This window comes from Triturus cristatus, chromosome 2_1 (assembly GCF_964204655.1).
Source record: "Triturus cristatus chromosome 2_1, aTriCri1.1, whole genome shotgun sequence".
Lineage (NCBI taxonomy): Eukaryota > Metazoa > Chordata > Amphibia > Caudata > Salamandridae > Triturus > Triturus cristatus.
Window position 1 is genome coordinate 830454046 of NC_140581.1, and position 27779 is coordinate 830481824.

The 27779-nt window shown below is 43.0% G+C and overlaps 1 protein-coding gene across 2 annotated transcripts in view; it reads left to right on the forward strand.

Moving 5' to 3' along the window:
• The first annotated feature begins 731 nt into the window (after positions 1-731).
• The window catches only part of FANCC (FA complementation group C), a 1034531-nt gene continuing 1007483 nt past the window's right edge, over positions 732-27779 (forward strand). Inside the window, exon 1 of one of the 2 annotated variants that reach the window (XM_085632903.1) lies at positions 732-834. The gene's annotated coding sequence lies outside the window, so the exon portion shown is untranslated. The remainder of the gene's footprint in view (positions 835-27779) is intronic. The other variant, XM_085632904.1, reaches the window with a different exon arrangement.

A 27779-nucleotide genomic window follows, 5' to 3' on the forward strand; every position in this document is an offset into this window, starting at 1 on the left:
AAGTGCAGCGTTTGTCTCAGTTTTATGTCACTTGCGCCTACATATACAGGGATGGCTTCCCCGGACAGTAAGCCACTCAAACTCCCTAGTACAGGATAGACGGTTTTGTAAAACAAACGGGGAGGGAGGGGGTGACAATAATACCAATCTACAGGAGTCTTACCCCTTTTTATCTGTACACAAGGGTTTTGATATTCCCCCTTCATGGGTCACGCCGTTCTTTTGCTTAGGAAGTGGCCGTTACTTTATTTTAATGACAGCCATCCCTTCATGCAACGAGGTAGAAGTATTGTAAGAGGGGAAGATTTCTAGTGTTGAGCATTTTGTTTTTTAAGGAAACACAAACATCCCCAGTGTAAACATCAACGTCCGCCCACTTTAGTAACCATCTCCCTCCGCCCACTTTAAAATCATCCGATCCCGGTTGTCTAGCTCCCTACGCCACAACTCGCCACAATTGCGGCGGACTTCAAGCATCCTTCGGAAGTAACCACCTCTCTTCACTCCAAGCTATCCTGTTGGCCCTTGTCACTCTCATTCGCGACTTCGGTATCTGCAAGCTCCGCCGAGCGAGAAATGCTTCTCTCCTCTTCCGGCGTCTCACTCTGTTCTAGACGGACCCGCCTCCGGTCCACTGACGACATCTTTTCTCCTCCTCCTAGCGTCGGCGATTGGTCTTCTCCCTCTGTCGTTCCGCCTTCCTGCTTAAAGGAACAGAACTCTGTTGTTTCATAGGTGGTTTGTTTTCCCGGGTTTACTTTAACCCCTTCTCTTTCTTTTGTTTTTAGTAGGGGCATGGTCGTTTGGTATGGCTGTCACGGGAGCGGATATCAGGTAAGTACCATGGCCTTACACCCCTGTTATAGTTGGTTCATCCCGTTCACGCTGTGGTGTAAGGCAAGTCTTCCGAGAAACCCCTCCCTCCTTCCACCACACTGCTCACAATTGTTAACAGTGTGTCATTGATCAAGTGTAAGGTTTTTCAGTCAATACTACTTGGACCTGTGGTTTTTGCTTTCCCTTAAGTATGGTCCTACAAGTCAAAGCATGATCTGTAGCCTAAAAAACAAGTATATGTGGATAAAGACGATGCTTTTGGTATGTGGCCATTTCGTTTATTTGTTACTGTTCAACCTCTGCCCCCTGTGCCTGGTTAGTTCCCTCTTCATCTGTCCTTGAGTACCAAGTTGCCCTTCACTGCCTCCGACATGGAAGGCGCCCTTCAAAAAGTCCCATCTCTAATGTGACGATATAACTGCTGCCTCAGTTCATATTGGAATGTGCCACTATCCCCAGTAGTAGACTTTCCTTTTTGCAGATTGTCGTATTTACTTAACACCCAGTTGAAAGCCCTTCATACGTTAGAATTTTGAGATTGCACTCATCTCTTAAGTGAATGTCCGGTACTAGACACTCTGTGTCCTGCTCAAAGAGATTGAGGTGACCAGTGCTTGAATACAGTGGGAACGCAGGAGAGTCTTGTAACTATTTTTGAACCTGAAGAAGATTCCAGCTGGTGTTATAAAAATTGGAGATCTCCCATATGGTCCTATGTCCAACAAGTAGTCTATTTTATGGAGTCTTGAATGTCTGTAAGCAGATAGTTTAGAAGTATGGTCATGTATGCATTCATACAACACATCCTCGTGCTTGGTGAAGGTATTAAGACATTGAAAGGGGATAGCATCTGCATGCAGAATGCCATGCCCGCAAATTGTCCTGAATGTGTTCCAGTACCGTGTGGGAACACAGAATACAGTCAGAGACCCTAGTATACGTTCAGATTGTGAATCATAGAAGCAACTGCAGGGAAGGGGCACGTGGGGGAGGTGGCAATCACCATACCCAGTGAGAGTAAAAGGCCACTTTATTTGGATAGGTATGCAGATCAATATTTACAAAAATATAAATCATCCTCTCACTAATCCTATGCCCCGCCCCTAGCATACCTTGACCTATCAGGGCATCACACTAAGCCTGGACTCCACACGCCCGAAGCTGCCACCCCCAGGAGCCTCCATTGGGCAAGGAGGCTATCACCAGACCCAGTGAGAGTAAAAGGCCGCTGTATTACAGGACAGGTAGGCAGATCAATATTTCCAAAATATAAATCCGCGCCTCACTAATACAATAACATATCCTAACACCCACCCCCACCCTTCAGCCTTCCCAACAATAAAATCCCCAAACAATTCTTACAAGATACAATCCTCACCATCCCCTTTCTTTCATCCCCTGACTTTCACACATTCTCATCCATCGCTCCCCATTGTTCCCTCTGCCCACACCTACTCTGCAATGCGCCCAACCCTTCCGGCCTGGCTCATGCTCCACGATTTCTGCCACCAGGAAAACACCCTGCCAAGGTGTTTTTCCTGCCTCACCACCAAAATGATCAGACCAACAACAAATCCCGGCTTAACCCGCCATTGATGAAAAGAGGAGAAAAAAGGGGGGAAAATGGATCAATATGTTATATCTGTGGCCAAAACAGCTAGCTCCGAAATACATCCGACGCCATAGAAAAAACAGGCTATTGCCAAAAACATTTTTGAATGGCCAAGGTTAAAGCTAACTTTTCCCTAATGTTAAGTAAATACAACTCATTACCTATAAATGACAGATGAACACCATCCTGTCTAAAAACTGAAAATCTCCTTTCTTTATATCAGTATGTTCTAACCAGCCTAAACTGTTTATGCTGCAGAAACAATGCATTTCCCTATTTACTTCTAGCCCTTTCTATTGCAGTGAATTTTTTAGCACCCCGCCAAATTCTCCTTGGTACCAAAGCAGTCAATATTATCTTTGTTCCTGCCCATGATTTGACCACGACATCTAATCTTTCTTCATCTCTTTGATCAGCCCCAAACCTGATAACTGCACCAAATCATTTTCACCAACATGTAATAGCAAAACATCGGGACACCATCTAACTGACATCAAATTGGATAACGAAAGTAACAACTGTCCCCATTTCAAGTCCCTCTTTCACCACCAATTTATCTTGATTTAGTCGCTGCGGAAACTCACATTTCTTCCAAATGGCTGCTTGTTTTTCTGCCCATTTAATAAAAGTGTCCAATTATCCAAATAGAAAAGAACGCTGCTAAAGGACCTGCCACGCAACCTGCAAAAGAAACAGGTGTTAACAAATATATAAAGGCTAAGCATCTTCAATGTTCCTAATATATCGCAAACAGCAGTCTGAAGACCATCGGCCTAATTTCTTAACATCAACCAGGGAGAAACCTAATTTCGCTGATTCAGAAGCACCAATTCTGAAATAATGAGTGCCAAAACGAAAAGGAACTTCCCCTATGTGACAAAGTACTTTCCACATCGCTCCCAGCATCTGTGATGCTATAAGCTGTGTTTCATTTTCATGTTTAAACACAAATCCCGACTTTGCTCCCACAGCCGCCTGGAAATCTTGCCAAGCTACCACTGGGCATATTATGCTGCTTATTTTTTTAAGAAGTACTTTAGAGCCTTTTTCTGTCTGATCTGTCTTAGAGCGTTCTAAAAATATTTGAATAGATTCTTCTGAAGCAGCCACATCCTCCACCCTTAAACTGCCTAAATGGCCCATTCCTAAAAATTCAGCTATCCTAAAAGCACCAAGAAATAACCAACACATGCATAACCTGAATAGCAACTTCTCAAACTCTGAGAAACATATGGAGGGAAGGATCCTAACCCTGCGAAGCAAGATGTTTATTGAAACTGGATCCCTAATAAAGAGACTTCTCTTCTTTAGCCCAGCCTTGCAACATACGTCTCCCCATCTCACCAGCTGAATGCTCGTACCCCCAGAAAAAAATTCCATAGAAACACAAGCCGGCTAGCTTACCAGTAACTGTGGTTGCTGACATTTTTTTCTCTATATTATACATAATGAAATGGAGCACATCCTCTCTGTGTAGCCATAAACCTTGTTCATTGTGAGACCTACGGGATGCACCTGACTTCAGAAATTCTTCCCAAGCTCTTCTATAAGCTGATCTAGCTCTTACTGCTAGGGATTTTTCAACTAACTCTAACATTCTCAGTTCGCTAGCTCCCATACCTCTTGTAGGACCTAAGTTTCTGCATCTCTGCACGGGCACCAAATCACAGAATCTCAACCAGTGCGAACAAGATAATGCGTCTGCGATGTTATTATACACACTTGGGACATGTTTGGCTTTGAAAACAAAATTTTACATCAAGCATCCCAGTGTAGAAGTGAGATTTTTTTTATCTATCTCACTGGTGCAGGAACACCCTTAGTCTATGAGTTCAGTAAATGAGGATCGACACTGGAGTGGAAACAAAACACAAGTTTATTACATCTCATGAGAGAGTCCCATCTTTCAGACACTGCATGGGCCCAAGGGAGGGGGCTAACAAGTACAAGTTCAAACATGGCATTTATACTTTTCAATGCCTCATGAAACACATTGAAACCACTTCGTCATTGTTACATAATGCTTACACAACTCCTTACACAACCCCTTTGTATAATGCTTACATGCTGAACAGTAGAATCCTGATAAACCCCTACCCACGTCACTTTCATAGATAGACAAGGGAGGTTACAGGTGTTGGTGGGCAAACAGATAAAGCATCTGTTCACTTAGGCCCTTTGGCAGGGCAGGGCTCCTTACTGTGACATGTGAGTATTATCAGTACAACCAGCTTTCAGTGAGCACATAACTTCTGACTTTGCAAAAAGGGGCCCCACAGAAACACAAAATGGGGGCTGGTAGACAAAATGGAAGAGGAGTACAGGCTAACTTAACAGAATATATTTTTTACCGTTCAACACCAGCATAAATCTCTGCAACAGCTTCAAAAGATGCTTGTCTTTGGCTTTTTGGCCATTAATCAAATCTACTACAGTCTTATTGTCAATATTAAAGGTAACAATTTTGTTGGCCAGCTTTGCTCCCCATACTGACAGAGCTACCAATAGCGGGAAAAAATCCAAAAAAGGCAATGCTTCTCTTCTTACTGACCCATTTCCTAGGCCATGGCTCATTACACCATCTGCCTTTCCAAAATAAACCAAAGCCATTGGAGCCCGCCTCATCCAAATAAATCTGTACCATCCAAACGAAATCCAAATCTAAGGACCACGTGGAAACCCCATTGAAAACCTACAAGAATTTCAACCATACATCGACATCTGCCCATATTGCTGTAGAAATTCTAATTCTGTGGTGTGGCAACATAGCGAAACCTAGTCGTCTACAAAAAGACCTTCCTGCCCTTACCACTCGACAAGTGAATTTCAAATGGCCCAAAATGCACTGAATTTATTTTAATTTCGCATTTAGGTGACACCCTTGCTTCTTCCATCAACCTAACAAGTTCTTGAACCTTTTCAGCTGGTAAACTCGCTTCCATCTTGACTATGTCTAATTCAATGCCTAAAAATACTAGACTCTGTTTTTTTCAGGAGCCAGAGGTGCTCCTAAATCCTGTGCTACCTTTTCAAATTGATGGAGTGCCCTCCCACAAGCTTGGGTACCTGCTGAACCTACAAACAAAAACATCATCCAAATAATGAATGACCAATTCATAGCCTGTTTTTGTAGGTAAAACAACACTGCAGAAAAGTACTAAATGTTTCAAATAGCTTGCACGAAATAGCACACCCCCTTGGCAGTACCTTATCTACATACACTTGATTGTAAAATTGAATACCTAGCAAAGAAAAATCCAAAGGATGTACTGGTAGCAAACAAAACGCAGCGTTTAGATCACATATAGCTAACTGAGCTCCAGGGCCAACCTCTCTAATCACTGACATGGCCCCATCCACTAACACAGACTGTACTGCTGTATCATCTTTTGCCTCAAAATCGTTCACTTACGACCCATGGGGCCATGAAAGATGATGAATCATGCAACATTCTCCAACTGCTTTCTTAGGTATTATACCTAGAGGAGAGATCATAAGGTCGGGTAAAGGCCAGTAATTAAAAGGACCTGCCATTCTCCCTTCTGCCACTTTCTGTCTCACAATATGAGGATGCTCTTTGGTTGACTTTAGATTGTCAGCAAACCTACGTGCTCTCGACCTTAATAACCCAGTTGAAACCCTTCTTTAAAACCCCATTCCAAACTTGTTGCATCTTCCCTTTTAAGGTAACATTTAAACCAGTAACTCAATACATCCACCTTAATTGAAGTAGAAGCCTTTGTAACCAGATTAAAAGGATCCACCTCTACCCCTGCCCTGACCACTCCCTCCAAAGTTTGTCTATTCCCCCAAAATATTGCAAGATTGCATGTCTGCCGCCACATTTTGAACATTCGTGTTTGTATCTACATAGGTTCCGTGGACAATATCCCCTGTTAAAATTCCAATATGCACCTGAATTGTGATTTTGGTTTCTATTCCATATACCCACCCGAGGTGGCCCTACTAAGAAAAGGCCGGTGAGAAACAGCCAAACCACTTGCTGTGTGCAAGGTGGGTGGAAGTCTTTGCGGATACATCCTTTGTACCCATAATTCATTGTCCACCTCTCCCCAAGGTTTTTCAGAAATAATGACCATACGTGCTCAGAACTCTTCATCATAATGTAACCATGCAAAGCAGCCGGTTTCCACGTGGGCCTTACGAATGGTATCAATATACTTGAAAATAGAAGCTGCGCGTTCAGGGAACGTCTCACAATAGACACTAGCAAATATTAAAAATGCTAATGTCCAGAATTCATTTGTTGTAGGAACCCTAGTTTTTTTTTGCTAGTTCCCAAGCTTCTTCCCTGGACCCCTCTTTAGACTGTATTTCTCTATGTAGTAGCTTGAACACATCCACAAAATCACCCCTCCAACATTTTTCTTTAGTTGCTGTGCTCAGATGAGCCCCCAAAGGCATTGATAACCCCATGTAAGGCAAACGTTTTAAACCATCTGTTTTTTTTCGTTTCACCCTCATCTTTAGTTTCTTCACCTCTGTTCAAGCTCAACTGAGAGACCACTTAATTTTCCCCTTTTCTTTGTCATCCTCTTTTGTAATAATCCCCCGGTCTTTCTTACCTGTAGACTCCGATTCTTCTCCAATCGATTCGGTACACTTTTATCTACAACACTGGGCCCTGATAACTTCACTTTTTTTGCCGTGATCTTTCCCCATCCCCCAAGCGCTCCACCACTGACTCTCACCTGTTGTCAAGTTGCTGGATGTCTCTGGAGATGCCCTCTTTCTCTTTCTTGTGTTATGTTCCCAATCCGAAATCTGTCCAATGAACTCGCTCTGGTATCCTCCTGTAACATATGACTGTTGGAAAATTCATTAGCACCTCTCCCCCCTTTTCTTGTCTCTTCAGAGGGTGAACATTGACTTTGTTAGTCTCATGATGTTTTTACTGTAGTCAGTTACGGGCTCAATTCCCCTCCCCCTTCACCCTATTTGTGCTCTCATGACTTGCTCTTGTATCCCTTTCCTGGTAACTTATGCTAGGCTGTGTCATTTATGCACCTGTAACTGATGTAATTCATAATCTTCTAAAGGAACCGTATTTTAATTATCCTGACTGTGGAACACTAACAACATGACCGATGCCCGTTGGAGCTGCTCTGACAGCTATAGAGGAGATTGGCTATGGTTCACCCCCATGGCCGTCACCTACCCAGCCGGACATAGGGCATCATTCTCCTCGTCTCTCCATTGTGTCTCCTCCCTCCTGAATTATTTTCCCCCATGCTGGTCCTCCTGGCCCGTGCTGCTTTCGTTACCCCTTGTTCTGTCCCCCCTACCTTCTTTGTCCCACAGGACATGTGGCTTTGTCATTCCTTGTTCTTTTAACTCCTTTCGACCGTGTAACACTGTTGCGCTTCTGTTTACTCCTCTTGACCGTATAACACTGTTTCTTGATTTGTCGTGGTCATACTTTACTCTAGATACTCTTGTTTACTTGTGTACTATGAAACACTGTTTCTTTTTCTCTAGATACTCCTGTTTACTGTGAAACACTGTTTTCTTTTTCCTTTGTTTTTACCATGCTCTAGTAACTGATGTAACTTTGTAACTTGTTTTTTGCTGATCCTCATGTAAAGCCCTTTGATACCTCTGGGTCTAGCCAGCGCTATTTAAAACGTTTTGAATAAAATAAATAAATACATTCAGATGTTTTAGTATCCTCAAAAATGTACCCACCCGGTATTTCCAAGCAGTCCATCTCTTCATCATCATGCAATCTGCATTCCCATTGGTCATGCACACTCACTGCACTTACACTTAGACATTCACCATCACACACACCCCCACCAAAATGTTTCCAATCCACTACTTTGGATGTTTGCGTCGAAGTCTTTTATCCTGTGTTGTCGGGACGGTTGTACAAAACCTCTCCCTCTCTTTGGGCCAGTCCACCAGGGACGCTCTAGACCCAGCCGGCATTTCTTCACTGCCCTTGACCTTTCTGTGCAGTATTTTCCCTGCAATGTTCTGCAAGCTGCCACAACCTGCTGATGCTGTGGTTCTGTTACCTCCTTGACTTACTATATCCTGTCCTCTAATAGCTTCTCCAGCTACCCAAATCCATTTACCAGGTTGTAAGGCTTTTTTGTGTCCTTTACTATCCTCTGTAACATTCTTGCAGGGCTCCTTATCTTTTTGATAAACTATATCATTATTAGTAAATACCTCTATTTTTTTCATCGTCCTTATTTATATCATTTTCTTCGTTCTCCTCTAATTCTTGAGGATTTATCATCAAAACTGACTGATTTTTATTCATAAAATTTTCACCACTCATGTAACTCATTACTGCAGGCAGTTTTTTTTCCATTTGAAGCAACCATTTCTTCATGTGTTGCTTTCCTTAAACTTTGTTTAAAAATAGGCACTTTTATTGTAGTATTTATCATTTTGGGGGCCAATACAATAGGATGTATCCCCTGCTAGTAATTGGCCATGACTTCTTGGCCTGATGGTGGTGCAGATGTAGCACGCTGCTGAGCACCGCTTGTTTCCATAGGGAAACCCTATGGCCCACCTTTCGCTGACAGGCCGCTTTTTAATAGACACACTAGAGCGCGCATGTCCCCTCTCTCTCCTCACACCAGCAGCTGGCTCCCGCAGCACTAAGTGTAAGCGGGACCTCGGCTCGGGCTGTGTTTCCTTTTTCGTTCATTTAAACTTTACTACCCTCAGTAAATATTGCACTCTTATCTTGAGGTGACGCGCACGCCATAACTGCAGCTGGGACACCCTAGGTGGCAGCACACTTGGGCCTCTCAAAACCAGCCCAGACTTGAGACAACATGCCAGGCTTTATTAAGTCTTCCCTACCTGCCTCGCAAATTATTTTAAGGGCCTCCCTCACTGCGGAAGATATTTCGGACATATTAACATATCACTAACCAAGCCTAATTAGGACACACTGATTTAATTTCCCCTACCTCTGACCACAGCGTTTGAATGACCTAACTAAACCTAAGCCCCCTCTTGCATACCTTGACCTATCTCGGCCCCACACAAAGCCTCGACTCCACCACCTGCCTGAAGTTGTCCGGGGGAGACACCCTGCGGATCCTACCCCCAGGTGCCCCCATTTTCCTCTCAGTGCTGCTTGACTGCCAAATAAACACACCACTTTGAGTCAATTAGTAATATTTTTCTGTTGGTTTTATTTTCCCTGTGGGAGCAGGTATTGCAGGGCAAACAGTACTCAACTGGGCACTTGCACCTTGCCATTTATCTCATCACTCAAGGAGCACCAGAGAGTTGCACAGCAAGATGGCTGCTTGTTAAATTAGATCTCATAGACCTTAAAATGTCATCCATTTGTGAGTCGTTCTCAGCTTAGCTCCCCTGAGAGTTATCAGAGGAATGAGATGTCAAAAATGGGTAGCATGTTGAGGTATGTTGTTGGTGAGCTTAAAGAGACCCAGTCTCTCCAGTTTTGTGACGCCAGTGGTAGATGGAGAGCTCAGGAATGCAGTGCTGCTCCGCAACAGGCTGATGGAGAGTCTGCAGATCAGCCACTGTTCAAATGTCCGTATGGGCCTAATCAGGGACACCCCAAAGCTCCACGTAGGCACAGGAGGACCAGTTTAATGTGAACGTCTAAAATACAGGTGAGAGAAGACCGGTAAAAAGGCACAGTGCAGAGCCCCATATCTAATAAGTACAGAAGTAAACTGCAAGCCATGAAGGGGAGAGAGACTGCCACCCGTGGTATAAGATCAAGTGCTGCCGAAACATGGATTGGTCCAGCAAGTCTCTGAGTTGGTGCAGGAAGCAGTACAGACACGTAGAGTTCTGGACACGCATATGGTGTCCTTACATTGGTGGCCATACTGCAGGAGCCTGCTGGTGCATAAGGAGGGGTATGCCCTTCTGAGTTAAAGCAGCAGTCACTTTTTTAATATTGTCAAGCTGCATGTAATGTTTTAATGTTCGCAGCATTTCTCGATCCTCATGTAAAGAGTATACTAGATGCATCCCTTTATATCAATGGGTATTGGCCACCTAAGGTAAGAGGAACATTTGCTATAAACCTCTTCCCAAATTGTTAATTCTCTATCTGGCTTGGGAATACACTGCTTGTGAGTTGTATCATCTTCAGTTCTACATTGAGATATGATCTGTATGTCAGTGCTAGACATGGTTTTTCATTGTGAGTGTATGATTGGAAGCAGCGATTTCATAACTGTTAGCTCCCTCAGATTACTTAGCTGCTCAAACTAGTCAGCTGTGGTGTGGTACAAGGTTCAATTTTGTTCCCCATATCATTCAACATCAATATGGAGCCTTTGGCTTTGTTAGTCCATCTTGAAGACTTCCATTTCTACAGATAAGCGTATGACATGCTGCTGATGTTCGGGCTTTCACCGTACACTTGATCAGAGTTTGAGAGTCATGCACCTTTGTCTTTCATAGTTCTCAACTTAATCCCTCCAAGATGGAGGTGCTTCTAATGCCATCTGAAAATTTAATTGGTTAACTGGTGTCTGGTTGTGGACTCACACTCCTGCCAAAGCAGTAAGTAAATTGGGCATTTGTACTGATTGTAAACTGTCTTGAGACCCATGTGTTCCATATGGCCAGTTCAAACTCCCTGCATATAAAATCTGAAATGAATGCTGCATCTGATTGAGCCACACATTCTTGTGCTGGTTGTCACCTACCCAGTCCAGTCATCGCTGGACTACAGTAATTCCATCTATTGGCGCAGGGAACTTCTGAAAAGCTACTACACCGGTTGAAATGCATCCTAAATTGGCCACTCTTTTGATTATGGGTTTATCTGGACTGGACAATATTATCTATTCTTAGTTTAGTGTTATTTAAGCAATGTGTAAAGATGGACGGACTTGGTGATTCAATATAAGAAGCTTTATTCCATTAAGCTCCGGAACAGCAGAGAAACACCTCCGCTCTCTTCCCTCAGCTCACCATCCACAGCTCCACGCTCTAGAATATTAAACCGACGTGGAATCGTAGCAGAAGGCAGAGGAGCGAGAACACATTGAAATCATGACGTGACAAATAATAAAACACAACAAATCTTCCTCCTTATTAAACAAAACAATAGAACTAAGATACGTCATCACAAACCTAATCCGACATCCATTTGGGCTTATGACGAATAAGTTTGTCACATTGTGGTAGGTCTACATTAATGTTGCTTTGTTCCCCACAAGACGGCAATACTTGTTCTTCACTAGATGGTAAATTAACATCAACACCACTGTCACACACAGTAACATCATTGTTGACATTAGAAGAATTAGCATCATCAATAATACAATTTTCATCAGAATTGGCAAAGGTACTATTCTCTGTGATGATGTCCCACTCTGAATGAGGATCAGACGAGTGGGTTGATCTAAGAGGGAAACATTTTCTAGACCAACTTCTAGAGGGGCGAAAAATGGCTACTCTTTTGAGATTCCAAACCTTACCATTAGAGAATTGTACAGCATTTTTAAGAACCTTGATAACCCTTATGGGCTTGAAATATTGGCTTTCACATTTACTTGTTTTCCAAGGTTTCTTGACTCTGACCCAAGAACCAACATTAACATGAATTTCTTTAGTATTATGTTTCTGGTTGTACTTTTCTTGGTACTTGTTTCATTTGTTAACAATCCTTGACCTGATGACTTCAACAGGAACAGTGCTGGAAGCAGCTTCCAATAACCACTCAGGATTGCATTTAGTTCTAACACCACGACCTCTCATGACTTCAAAAGGAGAAACTTCCAAGGAATCATGAGGAGTAGTTCTATACGTCCACATGGTTTTGAAAATTTCTACTTCCCAATCAGTTATTCTGGACTGCCATTTGAATAGAATTCTTCAAAACTCAATTGAATCTTTCGATCATACCATTCCCAGAAGGATTATAAAGAGACGTGGTCCTGTGTTTAATACTCGCTGTTTTGAAGTATTCCTGGGTCATATTAGATAAGAATTGAACTCCGTTATCCGAAATAATTTGGACAGGCAGACCTTCTTCAATAAAGGTTCTATCAAGAAACTTCAGAATTTCTTCAGAAGTGACTTTGTTCACCACTTTAATAACAGGCCACCTTGAGAAGGTATCAATGAGTGCTATCACATACTTCCTTTCCAAACCAATAGGACCCATAATATCAATTGCAACAGTGTGCCACGGTTTGGTGGGAACAAAAGACTCTCCTAACTTAGGCCTCAAAGCGACTAATGATTTATCAGGATTGCAACAAGGCAAACAATCACGTACCACTCTCTCAACTAGGACATCAATGCCGGGCCACCAAAACCATTGCTTGATCCTTTGCTTAGTTTTAACAATGCCACAGTGTTCCTCATGACAGTTTCACAATTTTCATTCTGAAGGAGTCAGGAGGAACAACTTTATCACCTCTGAAAACAGACCCATTAGTAACAGACAGTTCTTGTCTGACTTCCCAAAAGGCTTTTAATACTTCAGGAAGTTTGCTTTCGCAAGGCCACCCCTTATTAACAAAAACCAAAAATTGTTGTAAAATGGAATCAAGTCTATAACCATCCGACCATTCTTTCTCATCAAGATCAGACAAACCATGATTGTGAACCAAAACAACTTGCTCAACTTCCAAATCAGAAGGGTCACATTCATACATATCAATGGGCAATCTTGACAAAAAGTCGGCAATTACGTTTTTTTTGCCAGGCACATACACAATTAGATAATAGTAGTCTTGTAAACGTAAGGACAATCTTGCAATTCTAACTGAGGCATTCAAAATTCCTTCTTTTGTGAGTAACTTGACTAAAAGTTTATGATCAGAACGTATAATACAAGATTTACCCCACACAAAAGATTGAAAATGCTCCATAGCCCATGCACATGCTAGAGTCTCTTTTTCGATAACAGAATATTTTTCCTCAGAAGGAGACAAAGCACGGGAAGCATAACCAACAATATTCTCCTTGCCATCAGCTCTTATCTGGGACAAAACACCACCTAAACCTTTGTTGCTAGCATCCACAGTGACAACATTATCTAAATCTGGATCAAATCCTTTGAGAGCAGGAGCTTCAACTATTGCACGCTTTATGATGTCAAATTCCAATTGACACTCTGCGTCCCGCAAAAATTTGACTCTATTCTTGAGAAGTTGTCTAATGTGAAACATTTTTGATGAAAAATTTCTAGCAAATCTAGAGTAAAATTCAGCCAGTCCTAAAAAGGATCGGACTTCTTCCTTGTTCTTGGGATTAGGTGCATCACAAATTGCTTCTATCAAAGAAGGTTTGGGGGAAATGCCTTCTTTACTGAGAGTATGGCCCAAATACGTGATGGATTTGACAGCAAACTTACACTTGGAATGTTCAACTGTTAACCCTTTAGATTCAAAGATGGAAAGCACTTCATTCAAAATTTTGTCATGTTCATTTTTGTCTGCACCAAAAACAAGAATATCTTCTTGAAAACACCTGACGTTTTTGATTTGGCCAAATAAGTGGTACATCAACCTCTGGAAAATAGCTGCCGCAAAGGCTAAACCAAATGGAAGTCTTTTATATTGGAAACAGCCAAAAAGGGTGATAAAGGCTGTCAACTGTTTACTTTCTTCAGCCAAGGAAATCTGATGGTACGCAGCAGACAAGTCAATTGACGAAAACCACTTAGCATTCTTCACCAGGGACAGCATTTCAGAGATTTTCGGAAGGGGAAATTTATCTACAACAATATTATTGTTTAAATGTCTAAGATCAATACATAATCTCAATTTGCCGTTACTACGTCTAGCTACCACAACCGGAGAAATCCATTCAGCAGATTTAATGGGTTCTATGATGTCGGCCTTAACTAATTTATTCAGTTACTTTTCAACCTCATCCCTAAGAAGAACCGGAATATGTCTGACTTTATGTATTTTAGGGCAAGCATTGGATTTTAAAACAAAGCGATGTTCAAAATCATTAAGATTACCTATGTTCCCATTAAAGACTTTTGGGAACTTCTTTCAACATTTCTTCACAAAATAAATCAACCTCATTAAGCACCATGACTGGTTCTGGGCTATTAGCCGATGGACGGACTCGGTGATTCAATATAAGAAGCTTTATTCCATTAAGCTCCGAAACAGCAGAGAAACCCTCCGCTCACCATCCACAGCTCCATGCTCTAGAATATTAAACCGACGTGGAATCGTGGAGCGAGAACAGAAGGCAGAGGAGCGAGAACACATTGAAATCATGCCGTGACAAATAATAAAACACAACACAATGTCTCTCGTGTCTATGGCTGTTCAGCAGCACCGTACCCCCCCCCCTCCCACACACACCTCTTGTTCTGGTGAACACACTGAAATGTTAGGTAGTTCGTCTACCACTAGTGTATCTCAGCAGGACTGTTGAATACAATGATTCTGAAACTCCTTGTGTCCCTTTGCACAGAAAGCTACATCCGAAAATGTAGGAAATCCCTTAAAGCTTTTTACATTTTCCTGCTTCCTGGTTATGTATAATGTGAATTTTTTGTTGTGTCCCATAATTAGCACCATGAAGCTGTGACAAAGTATTGCACTATAAATGAAATTAACAAAACACGTCATTTCACATGCAGTCCCTCGCTGACATCCATCCAATTCTGCCTCCGATAGGGTAGACTGTCCTGCCTGTTTGTAATAGTTTGTTTTTTAGGTTCTGTATGTTTTTTGCTTTTGTCTATGATGATTCTCATTTGCCTTACAAGTCATTGGACTCCTGAAGCCTAGAATCCAGTAATGGCCATCCTTTCAGATGTTTAGCTTTGTCAGCTGTAGGAGCATGCACTTTGTGGACATTTACTTGTTAATTTTATATATATATATATATAACCCAGAGCTGTTACTACACTCTACAATCGTCAGTTAACAAAAGAGAGTAAAGGAAGCAGAACAAGATAATAGAGAAATGGTGATGTAAACGATGATTGAGTTAGAACATTCATGTAGGTTGAGGGGACTTATACAGCATTTTTGATGATGAGGCTAACAGGAAGTTCCTGCATCAGTGTGAAAGTGTGATACAGCTTAAGCAAGTGTTTTCAGTAAGTGTTAAGCAAAAGTGGGTTCAGGAAAAGTGAGATATCTGAGAGGACTGAGTTTCTTGTTCTGTGAGGCGCAACAGAGTATGCTTGCATTGCAGTTTTGGATTTTTGTAGTGTAGAATATTGAGTTATTTGAATACGTATTTGCTACAGGTTTGAAGCAGGCTCCGAAGATGGGAGTCTTTGAAAGTAATGTAGTAGATTTTGAAAATAATGCCTGCATTAATAGGTAGAGAGTGATGATCGAGGGGATTTTGGGGATTGAGGGTCATATTGGATCAGCCCTGCTCTCAGACCACAGAGTACTGTAAGAGTTCTTGGGGTGGAAAACGAGCAGTCCGGATTGCCAGTTTGTTTGAAGTGTAAAAATACAACAATGGTGGCTTGGCTACGAAGCAGTGGTCAGAGGGGGCGTTGAAGAGTTTGATTTTGCTATATAGTTGGTGCTTGAAGATAACATATTTATAGATTTTATTAAAATGATTTAAGAGATTAAGAGAAGATTCCTATTGAATGTCTAGAGTTTAGATTTATTGGTTATCTGGGGAGAAGGTGTGTAGGAGGCTGGTTAGTGTATGGTGCTCACCTATTTAAGTGCTGCACCTTGCACTTATCCAGGAAACCCTTATGGTGATTTTAGTGGTCTTTGATAACCATAGAAGGCTCTCAAAGTGGTAGCTGTGGAGAGCACACTTCAGGCTTATCTTGAAGGAGGAGTTTTAATCAGCTTGCTTTACCAGTTTAATCATGGAGTGTAGGTTAAACGAAAAAGAACAACACAGTGTAGATATAAAAATACTTCTATTTATTACACAACACTCGTTAACACATTGGTATATCTCCTACCCGGAGATATAAACACAATACACCAAAATTACTTCAATTGCAATACGGTAAGGAGCACAAAATGCAGTGGTCTCCAGGGGAGACCAAACCATATACTTACAAAGTGGAAAGAAACTGTAGGAGGAGACGAGACGGGACGGGATATGGACCAAAAGACCCAGAGGAGTTGGGGACTCAAGGAACCACCCAAGGTAAGTACCCAGGAGCCCCACGAAGGCTGTGTGCAGAGTGCGATCACAGCCTTGTGCCCAATGGAAGTCAATGGAGAAGTCACGGTTGGAGTCTTGCAGAAGAAGGACCATTTCCAAAGGACCCCGAAGAATTCCCTTGGAGGACGGAAGGTTGGAGAGCCATCCCACCCGAGGATGCCCCGGAGACCAGGTAGGTACACAAGGGAAGCCAGGTGCATAGGGGTGAAGAGACGATGGAAACCTCCCTAGACGACAATGGAAGACTTGGAGAAAGGTGCCTCTGGAGAAGAAGGTGAAGAAGTGCGATGGAATCCAAGGGTGGATTCTGGAAGTAAAGAACCTGCAAGCAGAGGGGACAAAGTCTATGCCACTCAGGAGTGACTAGAAGGCACAGAAGAGTACTGCTCATCGATGTCGGACGGTTCAGACGAGGTGACGGTGACCTTGTCGCTGTAGCTGGGAGGGCCTGGTGATACTGTAGAAGACCAAGAGCTGTGCACAAGCAGTCCCATGTCGGATGTCGGTGACCAGGGGGTCAGTGTCTGGCGATAGCACCAACAAGCCTTGGTAGCCGCAGAGGGCATGGAGAACAAAGAAGGAGCAATGTTGGGACCAGCAAGGTCCAAGGGACTCACCACAAGCAGGAGAGTCATAGAAGGCCCAGAACAAGCAGGGGAGCCTACTGAAGTAGAAGAATATCTTTAGGAGGACCCACAGGCCAAAGGCACAGGACTTGCAAGAGGACCTCAAGCAGCTCACCACGAAGGAAGGCCCATGGTGCAGAGAATACGGTGAGGGCACTGTACTCGGCAGGAAGAGATGCTGGAGGCTGGGGCTTCTTTTGGTCCAAAGATCTCTGGAGTGCAGAGCAAACAACCCTTGGCAATGGCAAGTAGACGCGGTGCACAGGGGTTCGTTCCCAGTGGTTCTGACAAGGGATACTGGCCTCAAAAGTGCAGAGAGGTCAGGCCTCCAAGGAGTTGCATAACCACCACCTGTGTTGCTGAGCCGTACAAAGTCCGTGGGACATCAGGAGTAGCAGACCGGTCAGATGCTGGGGAGTAACTCCTTCTCTCCAAGGGAGATTTCTTTGGGTGTCCTTGATTCACACAAGTCTGATGAAGATCCTGGAAGAAACACAGTGACGAAGAAGACTTCCTTCATGCAGTCTTGGTTTCAGGCGAAGTCCAAGTGTCCAGACGGTCGAAGAGCGGACATGGTTTCAGGGTTGAGTCTTGTCCCATGACGAATCTAAGGGACCATCCACAGGTAAGCCCTTAAGCACCCTAGGGAAAGAGTTGGAATGACTCAGGGGGTCTCTCCTAGAGGAGCGGCTGGACAGAGGGGAGGATACTCTCATGTCTTTTGTCCAGTTTCACGCCAGAGTGGCAGCCAAGGGCTCCTTGAACTGGCTCAAACTAGAGTATGCAAGGAGGTCACCAAATGAGCCCTTCAAAGCAGTCTTTTGGCACTGGTAAGCACCCCCACCCCAGCCCAATACCCTAAGTCCTGTCTTGGAGGTGGTCACACCTCCCTGCGACCGAAAACCTATTGTTCTACCTTCCCCTGCAAGTGCTTTGCTCAGCAACAGGAGGGCAGAGTTGTGTCTGTGGTCGGCAGCAGCACTAGCTTGCTGCCAGACCCTGAAAGGCTGTTACCGGGAATACAGGGGGGTACCCCAAGGGAGCCCCCCAGTACATGGGATCATACGTCCAACACTGGAATGTTGGGGTATGATTCCAACATGTTTAATACCAAACATGACTGTTTCGGTGCAGCCACTATATAGTTAGACATCTCGTATTGACTGATGTCCACTACATGTATTAAAATGGCTGACAGCACTTACAAAGTCCGGAGAATCAACTATGGGGTTTGTAGGGGTATCCTGCTCATGCAGGGGCACCCTCACACTTATAACCAAGCACCCTAGCCTTCTGTACTGCAGATCCTGTCATAGGGGTAATTTATAGGTTTTAAGTGCAGTGACTTCAGATATAAGGAAATGTATATCTTTCGTGAGAGGTGAAAGCACCAACTTACACAGGCTGCAATGGCAGGCCTATAGTCACAGTTTAACCCCTTCGCCGCGGCGCAAATTCCGCCGCGGGGCTGGGGGAGTTTTCGGTGAGCGCAGCGCCGCTGTGCTCATGACGGAACCACGCCGTCATGAGTCACGGGCGAGCTGTGCTCATGACGGAGTGGTTCCGTCACGGCGCTGGCCACTTACGTTACACGCCCGCACAGGCGGGGAAAAGGCGCCGCGTGGGCGGAGCGGCCGCCAACGGCCGCAGCATGACGGAACCACTCCGTCATGAGCACAGCGCGACCGTGGCTCATGACGGAGTGGTTCCGTCATGAGCAGGGAAGGGATTAAGTGGACTCCAATGGGCGGCACAATACATGCTGCAGCCCATGGGAGACCCCTGGTGTACCCATGCCCTGGGTACCTTAGCACCATATACTAGAGACTTACAAGTGTACCCCAGTAGCCAATTGGGGATGTACCAAAGTACTTACCATGGTCAATTTAGGGAGAAAGCAAAGTGACTGGAGTCATGATTAGCAGGATCCCAATCAGACTAGTCAAAAACATACTGACATCAAGCAAAAAGTGGGGGTAACCATGAGCAGATCCTACTTTCCAAAAAAGTGTATCAAAGAGAAGGAATTCAGTCTTGTAAGAATTGAGCTGGGGTAATAAACAGACACCCAACTCTATATAGAGAGGCAGCAGAAATGTAGACTGCTGGCATCACTTGCATATTAAGGGATAACTGCATGTCTTCCTATTTATGAATGGATACATCCTAGAGAGCCTCCTCGTCAGCTCATTCATGCATTTCCTGGCGTGTGCCCTGCTAGTTGTAATTCAGGAAGATGTTTGTCAGTTTTTTGGTATTGAGTGGGCAGTATCGTCCGAGCTTATGTCATGATGCTGCCTCTATTTCGAAAGTTCACAAGTTTGGCTATTATCACTAATGGCTGAGCATCGTCTGCCATTTTGTTGTTTTTGCTGTCTCCAACGTAAAGCAGTTTGAAAATGTTTTGGAATCAATCAGGTTTTCTAGACTGTCATAATTGTTTTTCTCCATATTTGTCCCTTTTAATTCTGTGTGGAATCAAGCCAGGTGAAGGCTACTTCTCTACCTTATTTCTGTATCTTCAACATACCCCTCCAGGGGTTGTGGTTATTCTTCATTAGCAGTGTCATCTGTGTCTCTTTTTTTCATTAATGTCAGTTTTTATTGATGACATGAAATAACAAATATAGGATGGTACAGTCTGTAGCAACAAGAATAAAGAAAAGTCCATGCACACATATGACAGATTTAAATGATACTGAATCCACGCCTCATGACGGCATATATGATAGCATAACCTAAGGCCTGGAAACAAACAAAAAACACAACTCCCCCAACGATGATCTGGCCACCGAAACATGTTAGAGGTGTGTTAATATATGGATCCAATATAAGTGAGTCAAGACATTCTCTCCCTTTTGACAATGTCCTATTGTTAGGGTCACATCCAGGAAATTATTTAGATACCTGTAGCTTTGCAGGGGTACAACAGTAATGCTCTATTTTGGAGAGGTAGGATATAACTTTGGGACCAAACATTTGTAAACCCCCACCCCAAGTTATTAATAGCATGTGATGAGTTCTTGAATACTAGGAGTTGCCATAATCTTCCAAAGCGACAGGCTATGCTAGGTGCTTCCTTCTTTTTGCATAAACATGCTATTGCCATTCATGCCACCCCTGCCATCTACCTAAGGAGTGCCCTGGTAAGACCAATTGCCAAAATCGCCCCGTCTGAGGAGCACTACCAGGGACCAATAATCTCAGTACCTCCCTGTTGTGCCTGAGGGTCTCCTTCCGGAAGGTTTGTTTAATGGAAGTCCCACCAGGTAGGCAGTGTTGCACCCTTCTCTTGTTCACAGCTCCAGCACCTATTAATGGCTGGTCTATTTTTGCCTGAGTCATATACTAGTCATATAATAGCTTATAATTAAACTTCCTGTGTGTAATACTTTTCTGTATTTTAGGTACATCCTCCACAGAGTTTCCCCATCTCGTTCGGTGGCTCCAAATGTTCCTGTCTGGGACAAGTGGGAGAATCCTATAGATGTCAGCCTCCAAGTCCCCATGTGCGCCTTTACAGATTTTTACATTGGGGATAAGTCCATGGTTGCCCTAAGTTTGATTTGAGGCTGGAGTACCGTGTGGTACAGCTGGAGATATTGCAGCCTATCCCTTTCCCAAATTCCTTCTTACATTCTTCATATGAGTCAAACCTCTTGAGATGTTTATAGGCTGCATTCCTTGCAGAATTATGAGTTGGACCTATCTAGCTGTGGGTCCCAAGCTAAATATAATTTTTTATTATAGAATTATATATAAGTTTGCCATTCAAAGCACCATACAGAACTTTACTAAAGTGTGGTTTAGGTAGATATTCTGCCCTGCATTAGGTGCATAAAGATCTATAAGTGCTAATGGCAATTGTGTGTCATACTTAACTCAGTGCTGGTAGAGTTCCTAGAAACCAACAATCGACTCCATCTTTCAAAGACCGGCTTCCGTCCCCAACACTGGACCGAAACCGCCCCCCTTGCAGTAACGGAGGAGGCTAGGAGGATTGTGGATCAGGGGGTTCTGCGGCAACCATTCTTCTCGACCTCCGTGCCGCATTTGACACTGTAAACCACGACACGTTGATTCTCAGACTTGGGAACCTGTCTGTGTCAGGCAGTGCCATCTCCTGGATACAATCCTACCTAGGTGAATGATCCTTCCAGGTCTTTGAAGGCGATGTCTCCAAACGTATGCCCCTCAGCTGTGGTGTGCCTCAGGGCTCTACCCTGAGCCCCACACTATTTAATATTTACATGAGTCCTTTGGCAGAGATTGTCCATCCATTTGGCATAAAAATCATCACTACGCTGATGACACTCAGCTTGTGGTGGCATTAAACCACCCCGAGAAGTCACCAAGCAACCTAGGAAGCTGCCTAGAGGAGGTTGCCAAATGGATGGAACTCTCCTGCCTAAAGCTCAATGGGTATAAAACTGAGCTTATGCTTCTCGGGAACTCCCCCTCCTTTAACTCGAAGCGACTCTGGCCGAAATGCCTTGGCCCTGCTCCAGTCCCCAAAGACAAGATCAAAAGCCTTGGCATCTGGTTGGACCGCTCCCTTAGTTTTAACTATCAAGTGGCAAAACTTTTGGCCGCTTGCTATGGTCTGCTGAGAATGTTACGTAAAATACTCCCCCCCCCTCCTCCCATTTCAAGCAAAAAAATCATGGTCCAAGGTCTTATCCTATCCTGCCTGGATTATGGGAATGCCCTGTATCTAGGGGCTCCTCAATCCACCATACGCAAGCTCCAGATAATTCAAATCTGCGCAGCTCGCACGCTCCTCCAGATCCCTCATTGACCGTCCATAGCTCCTGCACTGAGGAGCCTCCACTGGCTACCGGTCAGGGAGAGAATCCAATTCAAAGCCATGTGCATTGCGGACAAGGCCTTCTGGAAGAAGGGCCCTACAATCAGCCTGTCTATGATAACTCCCTACCAGCCCAGTAGGCACCTCCACTCCGCATCCTCGTCCCTCACCCTACTACCTAGAATAAAGAGAGCTAGATGCGGCGGACACTGTTTCTCCTACAACTCCGCCAAGCTAAGGAATACTCTTCCCCCACGCATGCGGACGGAGCCCATTCTCCTACCCTTTTGCAAATTTTTAAAAACTCTAGTTTTAACAATTGCCTCTAAACCGCGGAGTCCTTCTTCTGTCTGCGTTCGTCTGCATCGCTGGGATGCCTCAGGGGAGCTATCACGCTGTATAAATGTTTTTTTCATTTCATTTCATTCATCTGAATTTTTACGTAACAACTTTCCGGGTCTTTGGTGATAGTGCATTTCTCAGGGTCATAGATTGGCTTCTTTGGCTTCCAGTGCTGTTTTAGTCAGGTTGGACGTCCAGAGTCATGTTGAGTAAGAATAATTTTTTCATGCGAAAAAGATCTGAGCATTGAGGTGTGTCTCTTGTAGAAAAATATTGGGGGTCACATCTCTTAATATGATCCCAAACATTTTGCCATTTGGTGGGCTAATTGTTCCCTCTTATGTTAAGTGATGTTAACTTGAATTGCATAGCTTAATTTTTAGGCTCTTAATATTGTGTGCAGAACACACCTAGATGTCCCAAAAAGCAATAGCCCAAACGTTTTGCCTCTAGCCAGAATAATAACCTGAATCCTCAGGCCTTGAAAAATCACAAACATGTTATTGGACCTGCAGATGTAGTAACTTGAATAATCTACTCGACCTTACTCTAATGTACTTGGCCCTTAAACTGATCTCATGATGTCATCCTCTACACAAATAGAAGCAGAGCCACCTTTTTCTTCATTATCGCATGAGAGCACCTCCAATATGTGAATTCAGCATTCCTGCTGTACAAAAAAGCGAGTTGGTTTGATTTAAAATACTAAATGTGTGTTCCATGCTTAATAAGAATGTAACTCACATAAGGGTACACATGACCCCTGATGTGCCTCTTGGTTCACTAATAGCATTGCTATCCGGGCGGACGCAGGAATGTTTCTCAGTTCATCTTTAAAACCCACTTAATAAATATATTACTAAAGCATGAGATGGCAGTGCATTGTCATTTACAGACGGCACACTTTCCATTTAAGTGGCCAAAACGTTCTCACTAGCATGCAGTTTTACTTATAAAACTATATAGTGTATACAATAATGTGTGGAAATTGGGTTTTAGCAAACATATCTATAATTTGCACATCACCAAGTAAAGTGTTCTGATTTGTTTTCACCCAATTAAAATATTTTTTTTCATTGTACAGAATTACAAAACAAGGGCTTTCATTACTACTGAAATGTATTTAGAAATGTTTGTACAGTTCACTTGTTAGCTACTTACATGTGTGTTAGAATAAAACATAACATCCCATAGCCTTTCATTTCACACTTTTTGTACAGCACGTTTGTCAGACAGTTCACTTTACAAAATCCTCGAACTTTGCAGCCAGAGAAAGAAAAGTAATTGTAGATGTAAACTGACTTTTGACTTCTGTTTCTGAACACAGAATACATGTGACAAGATTCAAAGGCATGTTTAATGCTCCTTTACTTTGTAAAGGAGCAAAACACCTGTTTGTCAGCTCGCCAGAAGGGGCAAATAGGCTCTAAATATAGCTCGCCCTGATCAAATCTGACTCGCCTTAGCGAGTAGGTGCGTCGATTTGCAGAGGCCTGATCCTTACTAGACATTATGGCAATAGTCACGTATAAAAAGAGTGGAAAAGAAAAATGTTTTCGATTACAAGCATGTGTGGGGTTGTATCTTTGAGATCATGGCTCTCCCCCCCCCCCCCTGGTCTTCCCCCTTGAAGTACCACATTCAGTATACCCCCTTTACATTGTGAGCATGCAATCCTACTCCCCATCTTCTTGTAGATTCTTGTAGATTAGTCTGTGTACGAATACACTCACTGGAACTTAGCTGTTTGTTTTGATGAGCTGGTGCCGGGCCTAGGATATTTCTGTTCACACCCCTCATGCTCTTTCACCTGTAACAAATCTGTCTTACTAAGGCTTGGGAGAACATGGATGCTCCCTGCCTTGGACGTCTTCTTGTTTGTCTGGAGCTGTTGCTGCTGAGTTGTTAGGGTCAATGTCGAGTTAGTTGAAGTCCAAGATCCGCAACCCCCATCTCCAAATCATCTATCAATTTGTCTGAGCCATAACTTGTAAGTTCTAAACCTATTGGAAAAGTACAAAGGTATGTATTAGGTTTTTCATTCAATATCAACTTGGGTGAGATATTTCTAAATATATGATGCCTTGAGCACTTTCTACAAACTACCAGGAGTCTCCCTCTCTTTTTCTTGTAATGTCGTGTACATACTATTGTATTTGCCTTTCTCATTGAACCAAGTTGAGATATTGTTGTCCTTTTATAATGACCCAAATCTTGGCAGCAAGGACGCTGGCGTTACAAATTAAAGACTTTAACCCCAACTGGCCACTGCTTTCTAAGATAGTTCAGTGTAGACTTTGCGGCTACAAATCAGATTTTGTTTTACATTTACTTTGCAGCTGCCCGACGTTGCTTGACGTCCGTCGATCTCCATTAAAGCCACTCTTTTTAACCCATGGTATAAGAACATGTAATCATGCAATGAACTGGACTTTTAGTACCATGGTGCCCCTTGAATTGGCAAGAATAGGCAAATTCTTTAAAGTCATGCAGGACTTCCTCAAAAACTAACAATAAAGCATTGAGATGATCGTGATTCAACAACTCTTAGTCTCTGCACCACGGACAGTAGGCATTGTAGCGTTTGGTCACCCTGCAATTGAGTTTTAATACTTTATTAAAGTGTTTACTTCATTTTGCGGCTGATTTTTTTTTTTTTTTAATTTTTTTTTTTTAGCCATTTTTTATTTTAAAAATTTCAAATTGATCTAATCATAACAGACTGCAAATAGTTAAATTATCCTAAACTTAACTAAAATCGCTAGTACATTCTTTGGGCACCATGCGCAAGTCATCTTACAGGGATCTTACAGGGACTTGCAAGGAACTATCATTCTCTTTTGTCATTTTGTATACTAAGTCTTTTTTTTTATATATATTGTCATGGTTTTAAGTAATCTATACAATAAACTTTGTTGACTGACATTCATTATCTGTATCAGCACATTGAGGTCTTTCCTGCAGGGAACTCCAACTAGATCTTGATAGAGGGATATGGAAGACCCCACGTAATGGAGCCATAAAGCCACAGATCTGATCCTCCTGATGATGTCCTTCTCGACCATTGGGTCAGTAAGGTTTACCACAATGTCCCTAGGTCTGATATTAGTGTCCCTGAAGTGTCTGTCTCCCTCTATGCACTCTGACTGTGAGCTGTGGTAATCTTGCAGTCTTGAAAATGGATGCAAAAATGTGTTTCTGACAGCCACAGATATCTTCTCCTTCCGTGACATCTTTCAAATTTCAGATGTGGATGTTCTCTCTCTTGCGCCTATTCTCAAGGTCCTCACATTTGTCCTGAAGGAGAATAGCTAGAGGTTCCAAATGGGCCATAATGTGTGAATTCGTTATCATTTAATTGTATTGGTGTCTAGTTGCTTTTCACCTCCTTCCATCCGGTCAGTTATAACCTGAATGTTTGATTTTTATCTCGGCTAAGTCTTCTTAAGGCTTTAAGTCCTTCTGCCATAGTTTTTTCCAGATCCAGTTTCACTTCAGTAAGGCAGGCCTGAAGGGCTTCTATCGATAGTGAATTTTAAGACTGCACATCCATGGTCGTAATTTCTCCTAAGTTGTCCAAAGACTCCCTTCATGTCAAGATTTTCATAATGCCCTCACTCTGTGGTGGGTTGTTTCGTTTGGGTATAATTGTTGGCGTGCAAACACCAAGATGAGTGTCCAGTTAGTGCTCGCACCCTTTCCTGAGATCAACACGTCCTTGATGGTAATAACTCCCTCTCCTCTCAAGGTAACTTTTATATCGTCAGGGATTTAGAAGACTGGGTTCTGGGTGCTTGCCTAGCACATGTTCTTTTACAGCCTGGGTGTAGAACATGCACAGGCTCATAGTCTCTGTCTGAGCGCTGAACCACGGCGTTCAGACAAATCACAACGCTACTGTCATGGTGACAGCAGCGTCGTAATTGGCTATGGGGAGCCTGGGTGCTTCCTGCTTACGGACTCAGAGTCAGAAAGAGAAGCAGAGAGACGACGGTGGAGAGACAGCAGAAGAGGTAAAAAATTGTTGTTGTCTTCAAGCCACTCCCGCCTGCCACACCACCCCCATTCCCTGGATAAGATCAGATTCTTTTTGTCACAAAGTCCAGCATGCCTAGTGAATCCTTTTTTTGGTGTTGCTTGACAGTTGCCAGGCACTTATTTGAGAGTCAAAAGGAGAAGGATTTTTACCCTGCCCACATGTTGGGATGTTTTGATTGAGCAGAAGTTGTGTGCTTCCACCGAAAAGTGCCTGCCCACCATAAAACTGTCATCATTTTGTTTATTAATCCAGCTGCCTGAGCTTGAACAGTCAAAAGTTATGTTTATATAACTAAAACATTTATTATTTTTTTCTCTGGCAGCAGCATAGAGGGTAGGAGGGTAGACATTAACCTACATGGATTTTTAGGTCTGGCTTGGCAGTGCAACAGTTACCTGACCCTTTAACGTACACCAATATTATTCTATAGTTCTTTGATTCCACACATACATATCAATTACCATCCTGTCTCTTTTTAATGCTTCACATTTTCACAGAACATTCCTTTAAAGCCAGACCTATGGTCATTACCAATGCCTATTTCCATTTTAGAGTCTTCGCAAAGAAACTATATTCAGAGTATCACTATTGCCTCATGAATCTTGGTTGCATAATGTTTGATTCTGCCCCAAGTCCCGATAGCTAACTCTTTTGCAATACCATATGGCTCCGCCTAATGCATAGCTACTCTGCTTATTGGCAGTTTCTTTTCATATCTGCTTGCAGTGCCAAAATCATTGCACCAGGAGAAGCAAGTCCTGCATGCTCTCTTGTATCTTCCTTTGTCTCCAACTAACTGCTCCTCCCGCTGTTTTCTTTGGGGTGATCAGAAGCCCACCATTAAAGTAGCTGCAAGTAGATGTTAAAACACCATGAGTTAAAATCGAAGACTCAAATTTTCATACACACCTTCTTTGAAAAACTGACATAAAACAGGAACTAAACAGTGAGGCTTAGGACGAAACTCTGCTTCTTTAGCTCACATTACAGATGTATGTTTTTAGATGCTTAGAATTTCGTTGAGCTGTATATTATCTTTAATTTTTTGTCATGTGCCAAATTCTTAAAAGTGGATACCAAATGGACTATCACATATGTGGATAGAATAAGCTGTGTAGAGTATGCCAAAAGCCAATTGGGAAAAATCTGTGTGATAGATAACATGTGCAAACGTTGTTATAATCGGTATTTTACCACAGTGCACAAAAACTCCTCCCAGTTTGAATCCAAGTAGGCCTGGTGTAAAATTCCTTCCTTACGTGCTCCATAAAATAAGTATTAGGGAGGTTGGCATTAATAATGGTTACTGTTCGAATGAGTCATTTATGAACATTTAATAATCGTTTAAAAAAAATTGCAACAACGACTAACTGTTATTGTTAACACCAGAGCGCTCAC